The sequence below is a fragment of the Solanum pennellii genome, chromosome 10 (assembly GCF_001406875.1).
Source record: "Solanum pennellii chromosome 10, SPENNV200".
Lineage (NCBI taxonomy): Eukaryota > Viridiplantae > Streptophyta > Magnoliopsida > Solanales > Solanaceae > Solanum > Solanum pennellii.
Genome location: NC_028646.1, coordinates 26,729,524 through 26,740,788, shown reverse-complemented (window position 1 = coordinate 26,740,788; position 11,265 = coordinate 26,729,524). Strand labels below are relative to the sequence as shown.

The 11,265-nt window shown below is 31.7% G+C and overlaps 1 pseudogene; it reads right to left on the bottom strand.

Moving 5' to 3' along the window:
- Window positions 1-1,405: 1,405 nt before the first annotated feature.
- LOC107002047 lies at window positions 1,406-2,394 on the bottom strand (annotated as a pseudogene).
- Between the last annotated feature and the right edge of the window lie 8,871 nt (window positions 2,395-11,265).

Below are 11,265 nucleotides of genomic sequence, written 5' to 3'. Positions count from 1 at the left end.
ATGGAGTGTAGTGGAGGAGTCAAATATTAATTATCCCGTATAAATTATGTAGTAATTTATGTCATAATTTACTCGACAAAAGTTTAGAGAACTTTTGTCTCACTTGACATAAGTTCCATACATAATGAGTTATGTTTCTTGCGAAATAAATTGTGGTTTCTTAAATTGAACATTTTCCTTGCTCAGAATAAAATAGAAATTCTGTTATATGTCTCTTACGACATAACTTTTGGATTTGGAATTTGAATGTTTATCTCGCATGGCATAAGTGCATTAGGAATTAAGTTGTGCATTTCAGCACGACTTGTTATTTTTTTTAAAGCGTAACTTGTGTTAGATTATGATACAAAAATATAAACTTATACCAAATATTTTTGTTGTTGTTATTAATATATTTGATCATATATCTTTTACATAAAATATTGATGGACAAGAACTAAAACTCTATCATATTTGAGAATAAAAATTAAGATGACCCCAAAATATGGACTTATGAGTCCATTTATACTGGACAGCCAACACGATTGGCATACATATATTGGTCTGTCTAAGAAACAAAATAATGCTTTTATATTTGAAAGAATAAATTTAATTTTAAACTTTTCGATTTATCCATAAAAGAGATGATATATATGCAATTTTATACAGATTTATAATTTGTTTTAGGCTTTTATATTTCTTTTTAAATTAAATTCTATACTTAATCAAATAATATCACGTTATGATTTGGAACGACGATAGTAATATAATAGTAATAATTAGTGGTCAAATAGACGTGAAAATGAAATTTAAAAAACTTTTAGGAACAAAGAAACACATTTTGTCATCCAAGATAAAAGAAAATTAGAGAGAATTGATAGACGAATCTAATGATGATGATAATTGTCATTATTTTATTATTATTATTATTATTATTGTCATAGTTCACTATCATAAATTATAATAATCTTCACATATATGAATACTTAAAATGATTTTGTTACTCGAATAGTCATTCAAATTATTAAAAATTATGTAATAAAGTCGTACTTCTTTTGTCATACAAATATCACTCTTCTATTAGTATTTCTCTCTAAATAATTTTGATCAATTATTCAATGTTTGAGCCCTAATATTTTTATTTGGCATTTGGAGTTAAATAATATCAAAATAAAAAATGTCTCCAACTTCATTGACACCCTTGTAGTACTAAAAAAACATGACTTGTTGTAAAAAATAAAATAAAGAATATGAATATAAGACTAAATTGAATTAAATTTGAGAAATAAATAGTCAAAATAGTATAACGACAATAGAACTTTTGTTGTTTGTTCTTGTTATATTGCTCTCAAACACAAATACTGACAAATTGATTTTCAAAATAAATAATTGCATTCCATTAACATTATAGCATATTAATACCTAATCAAACATATGAAAACTTTAATTCAGATCCTTGAAACTTTTCTTCTATGGTATGATTGAGTTTATCACTTATCTCTGTAGTAAAATAATTCTTCCAATCTCCAATTTCTCCTTTACGAAAGAACAAATTATATGCATCTCCAGTTGAAAAGTGTCCATTTGTATTCACTTCCAAATTTCTCAACTACTCAAAGCTACACATTTTTAATATCTCATCCACCACTCCAAAATTTTCTTCCTCTATGGAAATTGGACATTCCAAGAATTCAGCCAACCGTTTAAGCTGAATTTTTGGTTTCTTTTTAATTTCTTCATACATTAAGAAAAGCATTTTGGTAGGATTTTCTATTCTTTGTTTCCAAAATCTAATACGTGATTCCAAAATGGGCCATTAAGGCTCACCCCCTCACAGAAAAGATCAAACGTTTCTTCAATAGAATTGGTATCGTTGTGATGAAGTAATAAATTATTTGTGAAATGCCACATAGAAATAAAAGTGTCCCTAGGATTTCTACATAAGTAGACAAGTTTGGTTTTTGAATCCTGGACTGATTTTGGCAATGAAGCAAAGGGCACATGAGTTGCCAAGAGTTTAGGTGAAGTGAAGGTTGAAAAATCAGGAACTCGACCATCAATATAGAGTTCATGCTCTAAAAATTGGAACAAGAACGTGAGGGTTATTGACAAGTAAAGGGTGATTAGGTTCAAAAATACGATGTTTCATTCGATTCACCAAAAGCAAATAAAAGTTACTTTTACCAAGTAGTTCCTGATTTTGGAGTTGTAACAAGAATGATATCACTATCTTCGGCTTGAAATTGTTGTTGAAATGCAGTCACACCTTGAAGAAATTTTGGTGGTGTCTAAAAACCTTGATAATTGTAGATATACAATCCAACCATCCTTTATCTTTTTGTTAGATGGAGATCAATTTCTTACACTCTTCACTTATGTTATCTTCTTGTAATAATTGGGAGAAGAAGTTGTCATTATTTTGAGGATTGAGTGTATTCTTAAAGTTTGAGGCTTTTATAATAGGGAAAATGCATAATTACCCCCTTAACCTATGCTCGGAATCCCACAGACACACTTATACTATACTAAGGTCCTATACCCCCCTGAACTTATTTTATAAGTAATTTTTTACCCCTTTTTGTCCTACGTGGCAATATCTAAAAAAAAGGCAACCAGCATTACGCCCACAAGATAGTGTCACGTAGGACGAAAAGGGGTAGAAAATTATTAATAAAATAATTTTAGGGGGGTAATAGGACCTTAATATAGTATAAGTGTGTCTCTGAGATTTCGGGCATAGGTTGAGGGGGTACTTGTGCATTATCCCTTTACAATAGATAACCATGAATAATACATTTACTATCCGCGTGAATGTTTAGTCACGCTCATACATTTCATGTGACTTCACATATTTCATGTCATACAATTAGTAACAATTATACTTTGATTAACTTATTTGATTTGTGAAGAGAATGATATTAATGGCTCGCTATTTACATTATTTCTCCTTGACCGGTACCATGATCTGAGTGAGGTATACACATATTATATAATAGCTTATGTTATGGCGAGATGAACGGACGAAGCCAGAGTCACTGGACTATATTTCCGTCATTTCCATAAAGTGCACGGACAGCCGCTATTTCCCCCTTTCACAATGTTCTCGTGAAGTTGCTCATGAATCAAATGTCCCTTCGAAGTCTCGCACGCAACAAAGCCATCGTTACTTTCGTGGGATCAACTGCTCGTTTTTTATTTAGAACTGGATAATCAAAAACTGAGTCTCTTTCTCTATTTTTTTTAATTGAGCGAGATGATCCTAGTCTTCTTAGTTGGTTGAGTAAACAAACCCGGATTCTAATATGGGTCGAGTAGTGAGTTCCAATGCCTTTATTGAAGTGATGAGCTTTGAAGATATGATTTTCTCGTTTGGATTATTTGATTGGGATTTCAATGAAAGCAAATTGAACCAACTTGGAAAAGTACCCCCTTATTAGACAATTTCATCCGTAGTTTTGACTTAAAAGTGGACGATACAGTCAATTCGCTCATGATCAAGTTACAACCTAAGATCTATGACCATACTATGTTAATTGTTCGTAATCGAATAAGAAAGCTCGAAAGGCAAAATACCATTTTTCTGTTTTCTAAAGCAAAAGGGGAGTATTCGTCAAAAGTAATGACCACACTCCATAATTGTGGCTTCGTTTTTATTAGTAATGAATGAACATATCAAACAAAGGCGAGCCGTATAAGTCCTTCTCCGGCCAGCCTGGGAAAAGCATCTAACTCTAGAAGCTAGGGCTTTAGGAAGCTGGTGGAACTCCTAAAAAGTGCCAGAAATCTCCTCATCAATGGCATAAGAGATGCACAGAGGTAGAGAACGAACGTCAGTCTCTTGAGTGACCGATCCTTCTTTTCTTGCATCTGATTCAATTCTTGGTCCTCCCAAGTCACCTAGCGAACCAAGGGGCAAAGAAAGGGGGATCTTGGGACACTTGACTCTAAAGAAAGGAGAAAAGTTAGTTCCGTCTTCTACGATGTATGCTCTGCGGAGAGATGGTCGTTTACATGCTTACTTACCAGATCTTTCCTATATCTTGCCGGTGTATAGAACATAACCAAATTGATGGATATACTAAAAAGACTTTTTGAGGTAGTTCACGATTCACTCGTATTATGGTGAAATTCTATCTATGTTGACAGCGTAGGTTATGGATTTTGAGTTATCTTAACTCTTACCCCAAATCGGTGGTCATTATTAATCAAAAATATAATTGTATTCTCATGTAAAACTACCCTCTGGGTTGAGATAATTTCTCAAAAGGCCTCTTTAAGCGGTAACTAAAAATCTACTAAATCTTTCTAATATACTCTTAAAACTCTTTATACTTTTCTTGAAATTGTGCTTTCTTTGTATATGTAAAAGCAATACATTCAATAACATTTAAGTTCTGTCAAACTCTTTTTTAAATAATGCTTTAAGCTTTTTCTGAAACTCTCACTTTAGTTTCAATAATCAATGAAAAGAAAATTATTAGCTTGAAATACCTTTAATAAAACTCAATATATAGGCGTCATGTGGAACTACCATCATGAACAATAATTTCAAGAATTTCAATGCATAAAGTATCACAATCCAACACTATAGGAATTTTATAAAAGTGAGGGTGGAACCCGAAATTCAACATGCTACTGATTGATTGAGATGTAGAGAGTTAGGATGAACTAGTCCAACACTATGAAAAACATTACATACATGGAAGAACAATATAACACCATGTATTCAAAAATAGACCTAAATGCAGATTTCCAGAAGTTGGAGGTGCAACACACGGCTGCCACCCACTGTTCATAGGGTGACTCACGGCCCGTGCTAGTGGTCCGTAGATGGCCACCTCGAATCTTTCCCCAAAACATTAGGAAAATTGGCCAAGTGTTGACCTACGCTGGGATCTACAGATCGTAGGTAAGACCACGGTCCGTGGTCCAGGGCCGTAGGTCAAACCCCCCAATCTAGATCCTAGTAGCCAAATGAAAGTTGACCAGCACGGACCATTGACCCATCCACGGTACATTGGTTTGTTCCGTCGGTAACCCTGACAACTTTTAAGTGAAGGGTCGTTTGGTCTTTTCCTTATGCGTATTACCTAAACTGCGTGTTTTTGGTCAGTTTTAGCCTAGTAACTAAATAAGAACTTACCCTAGTCAATAATTCTCCAAAATTCATCAAACTTAGAACCAAAGAAGAGAAAGAGTCGACCAAAGCTTTGCGAGAATGCAGTGAGGTTTCATTCAGTTCCATCCCAAAATGAAAAGATTTCTCTATGAAATTTTTCAGCATGTATGTGAGATTTCACTTGTGGGTTTCTTTAGCACATTAGGTCCCTAGTTTTCAATCAGATTCTTCATTCCCTTAATATTATTTAGACCTAGGGTTTCTTTAATGTTACAAATTGTAGGGTTAAGATGTTAGAGATCCAAATCAGATTACCATGTCTTTCGTATGTTTTATGTAAGTTCTTTCATAAATTCAGAAACCCTAGTTATGTAGTTCTTTTAGTTCATGAATTACACATATTAGGTCAGTTATTTCAGATATATATACATACATGCCTCAGTTTTCGTTAAAAGTTATATGTAGTTATTTTAGTTCATGAATTACACATGTTGAGTTAATTTCTCAAAAAGTTATAAGAGAACTAAGTATTCCCTAAATTTTGTTTTAAGACTCAATTTCAAGCTAAATAAAAAGTAAAGAGTTGAGTTTATTTCTCAAAAGTTATAAGGGAACAAAGTATTCCCTATGAGTAATAAATGTCTTTCACGTTTAAGATAAGAGGAAACTAATATTTCCTAAAAGAGATTTTATCAAGAAAAGGGAACATTAATTCGAAGAGAGCTTATAAAGATAAGTGTTGAGCAATTATCTCAACCTAGAGAAAGAAGCTGTTTTAGAAACACATGAGTTAAATATATTTTTCGGAGTAGTATTGAGCACAGATATGGGGATGCGAGTTCATAATAACTCAAGACTCCATAAACCATGTAGCCATCATGGGCATTAAAGGATCATACTTTTGAGATGATCACTTAAGTTAAGTTAGTGGATCCACTAAGTTAAATAAGGTCCTATACCTATGGAAAGGTATAGGATGGTCCTTGGCAGCATGATATAAAACGTTGTACCATCACTTAGGCTCATAGTGATGGTTGTCGATTAGAGAATCTCCCACATAAGTTTTATTACTTTAAATGAGTAAAGTTAAGTTTGTTATTGTTTTATATTTGATGAACTAAGATTGTTTTCAGTTGCTTTAAAGTTTATATATATATATATATATATATATCACATGTGTTTTACTGATTTATATTGAGTTGATTATCCATGAGTTGAGCAGAGCAAAGGTAAGTGTTCCTTCTTACTCTTTTCAAGATTAAGTTGTTTTAGCATTTTAATTCGCATACTTGTACATTCAATATACTGATGTCAGTTGGCCTGCATCGTCTTATGATGCGGAGACATGTAACTAGGATCAGCATTCTGTGTACCGTTAATCCAGTGAGCATCTTAGAGTTAGTTGGTGAGCCTCTTTTCATGCCGAAGGACATCTTTATCATTCAATTATTGTTTTTTGTTTTCAGTTATTAGGATGATTGGGGGTCCTCACCCTACATCCCTACTTATTTTAGAGACTTCAAAGACTGACAATATTAGTTTCTTTAGTCTTTTCATTTCATTTGTAAACAATTTAGACTGAGTTGTCATCTTGTCTAAGTATTACTTTTAAGTATTTCTTGAGTTTTCTCTTCTATTTAAGTCTTCCTCTGAGTATGTAAGTCAAGTCAAGGGTCTGCTCGAGGCCAACAATGGTCTTCGAGTGTCAGTCTCGCCCAGGGTGTTGGCTCAGGGCGTGACAATTGACCTAAATAGAATCTTATATAAAAACGTAATCACTAAGAAAACTTTCAACTCAACTTTGTGCTAATGTGTGCTACTGACCTTAATTCATACCCAAATTCGGTCTCACATTAAAGAGTAGACCTTAATACCTAAGAAAACTTTAAGAATCACATATCTGACCTTATGAGAAAATGAAGAATGATTAGGCTTTTGCTTGAAAATTTTAGGGTGTTACAATATACCTCCCCCCCCCCCCCTTTTGAAATCATTTGTCCTTAAATGATGGCTCAATTGAGCATGGAAGGGATAGGAAAAGGTCTAACACCCAATTTAATGAAAATACACAAAAAAAATTCATAAACTCAAAATACTGAAGGAGGGATTTGAATTGAATGAGTAATATAGGAAGAGTAAATACATGGATTAGAACTGAATCAAAGGAAAATATATGAGGGTATCTAGTATAAATCTAAAGAGTGAGATGAATAAAAGAAAAAAACATGTGTTTTTCAAATTTCGAATGCATGTTGATTGAAAAGTTGATGGATCAGTATTTATTTTAAGATAAAGTAAAAAAAAATATGAATACACATGACGATACGACTCAGTAGTATCAAGTTATTCAATTAAAAAAAAATTAAAGGGCTAAATTCTTTTTTATTAATTACTTACTTTCTTTTATTTCATTTATGTTCCATTTATTATCAACAAACCATGTGAATTGATCCAAAAAGGCAAACAAAGTACATTTTTTATGCTTTTGGACATAAAATCATTGCTTTCGGCGACTATAACGAATTTGAAAGTAGCAGTAGTATGATAATTTCGTTGTTAAGAAACACTAAATGAAAGTGATAGAAATCATAGATCAAATTAGTAAGTTTTATACCCATTTCTTATTCAAATGCTCTCCCTTATATCGACACCGACAACTTTCACAATGGTTATTTTCTCTAAGAGGTGGCGCTATGTCTGGCCTTATGTTGATAGTTTTTAAATTTTACTCGTAAATTATTTTGAAAATAAAAGACTTTGTATCCTTTGTAGAGTATATATGAAACAGTTAATTCCTTTTTTCCAAAATAAAAAGACTAGAGATCACTGCAACATAGAAATCACATGTTATGATGGCTTGGTATTGCTGTTGAAAAAAAATGTGGAGATTTTGTATACATTGCACTAATATTATCTTGTTCTATTTTTATATTACTCTTTTGCTATTCATTATACTCTATTTTAATATTATCGTGTGTACTATTTACTAGATACACACATGCAATGCATGTATTATCCAAAAAATAGTATAAATATAAAAAGTGAGATGGATAATACACAAATAATGTGTGTTTTTAAATTATCAAATACAAGTTGATTGAAAAGTTGATGGACCAATATTTATTTCGAATAAAGTAAAACAATAAATATAAAAACATGTGACCATACGACTCATTAATATCACATGATTCATTTTAAATAAAAATAATAAAGAGTTAACATCATTTTCATTAAGTTCTTACTTTCTTAAATTTCATTTATGATGGATCTATTATAAAGAAGAGGTACCCTTGTGCAATGATCCAAAAAGGCAAACAAAGTACATTTTATTTTATTGGACCTAAACTTATGGTTTATGGCTACAATGGCGAATTGGGAAGTAGCAGTAATTTGAGAATTTCGTTGTCGAAGAATCAAAAATGGGAGTGAGATAAATCCTAAATCTAATTAGTAAGTTCTCAAACTCACTTCTCGTTCAAATTCACTCCCTTTTACCAACACAAAAGCCTTTTGCAACAGTTATGTTCTCCAAGTAGTGGCGCTATGTCTTGCCTTATGTTGATAGCTTCAATTTACTCGTAAAAGTTTTCTGAAAACAAAAGGCTATGTATCCTTTGCAGAATATGTAATAGTTCATGCCTTTTGTTCCAAAATAAAAAGACTGGAGACCACTGCAATCACTTGTATCCATACAAATCATATCTTAGTCAATGACTTAGTTTTGCTATTGAAAAAATGTGCAAGATTTTGTATGCCGCTCAAGTTCCAATTGTATATTGCACATTGCCTGAATCTTATCTTCTATTTTTTATATCATTTATTTTGTTATTATTTGCAGTATGCTTTAATATAACTTACATGGTGGTATGTACTATTTGCTGGAGACGCATGTGCAACGCACATAAAAAAAATAGGTGTTTTTTAAATTTTGAATACAACTGATTGAAAATTTGATGGAACAATATTTTAATTTCAAATAATGTTTTAAAGATGTACAAAAGTCCTGATCATACGACACATTAATATCATGTGATTCAATTCAAAAGAATACATAATTAACAGCTTACCTCTTTTTCATTAAGTACTAAGTTTCTTTAATTACATTTATGATGGATTTATTATGGAGAAGAGGTATGCTTGTGCAACAATCTAAAATGTCAAACAAAATGCATTTGATTCTTTTGGACCTAAAATCATGGCTCCCAGCGACTATGGCAAATTTGAAAATAGCAGTAATTTGAGAATTTCGTTCTCGAAATACCAAAAAAATGGGAGTGGCAAGAATCCAAGACCAAATTAGTAAGTTGTCAACTCACTTCTCGTTCAAATTCTCTCTGTTTTACCGATAGGGGAGGCTTTCACAATGGATATTCTCTTTAAGAGGTGGCGCTATGTTGGCCATATGTTGATAGCTTAAATTTCACTAGTAAAATTTATCTGAAAAAACAAAAGACTTTGTATCCTTTGTAGAGTATGTATTAGCTCATTCCCTTTGTACAAAATAACAAAAACATTAGAGATCACTGCAGTCACCTATTTTTATACATATCACATGTTAGTCGATGACTTAGTTTTGCTATTGAAAAAAATGTGGATGATTTTGTATATCGCTTAAGCTCAAACAGTAATGGTTGCAAGTTGACTTAATCTTATCTGGTACATTGTGCAACACACTTTTATAGAAACTAGTACAAATATAAAAAATGAGATGGATAAAAACAAAGACATGTATTTTTCAAAGTTCAAATACAAGTTATGGACCAATATTTATTTTCACATAAAGCGATAGAAGATTAAAAACTCACGACCATAGGACTCATTGATATCATGTGATTCAATTTAAAAGAATACTAAAGAGCTAATCTCATTTTCATTAAGTACTTACTTCAATTTCTTTAATTTTCAAATATAACTTGACTGTAAATGTTTCACACCTTAGCTCGGTACTTTTACATAACTCACCTACATAGGATACGTTTGAACCATTGCTCTATTCACATATATTTTTTTTCTAAATTATAATAGGCCCAATTAGACTTTTAAGACAGAACCAATTTGGGTGCCTCATGCCACTTTTATGAATTTGGTAGACATAATGTGGTGTTACCAAGAAAACCTTACTAAAACAGTTGAAAATTATTAACCTTGCATAAACTAGCTCAGTAAAACGGAGATGATCATTATTCATGAAGGTCCTAAACAATTTCAAAAAATTGAAAGGTAAAAAATTCGAAACTTATAGTACTGTACCAATCATATATTCTCTTAATCTAATTTAATGGTTGCCGCACGCTTTTCTCTCCCCAATTCCGTCTCCCTAGATGCTTCCGCTACTCCGTTGTTATTTCTATTTTTGAAAAAAAGACATTGTAGGATTACAGGGACAACAAGCACATTAGTTATGCTAAATAGTCTGTTCTTCAAATTCGTCAAGATGAAAAATTATTACTAACATTTTAATAATCAATTTTTCTACTAATAATTTCTTTTTAATTTATAATATAGTTAAGCCCTCGCGAAGAATTTCCTTCTTATAATGACTTAATACTTCGCAAAGTTTAGTGCATGATGACGATTTATATCAATCATACGAATCAACGAATAAACGTTCATAGCAATATAATAACCCCACATATCAGGTCGAAGTCAAATCCCACAAGGAATAATGTGTCAGTGATTGAAGAAATAAAAAATTATAAAATACGAATTTGTATCTAATGAAAAATACACAATTATAATTGGAAGATAATTTTAGTAATAATCACGGATAGGGTCGAACACAATTATAATATAAATATGATTTTAGGAATAATCATGGATAGGGCAAAAATCTTGTCAATCAAGGAATCTAAGGGAATTATGTTATGGGAAGCTAATTGACGTCAACATGATCGATTTGACATTTGGGTGTGTTTGGTATGAAGGAAAATGTTTTCCTATAAAAAAATTTCCTAGAATACAAGTAGATTTACAACTTATTTTCTCATTTTTTATAGGTGGGTAGAAATTATTTTTCGGAAATGATTTTTTGTGTTTGATTTATGAATCAAAAATATGTTTGAGACATATCTTTTATTTTTACTACAGCAGAAAATAATTTTTGAAATTGAAAATATTTTTTTTAAAAAAATAATTTTTTTAGGGGGTGGGGTGGGGTTAGGGGGTGG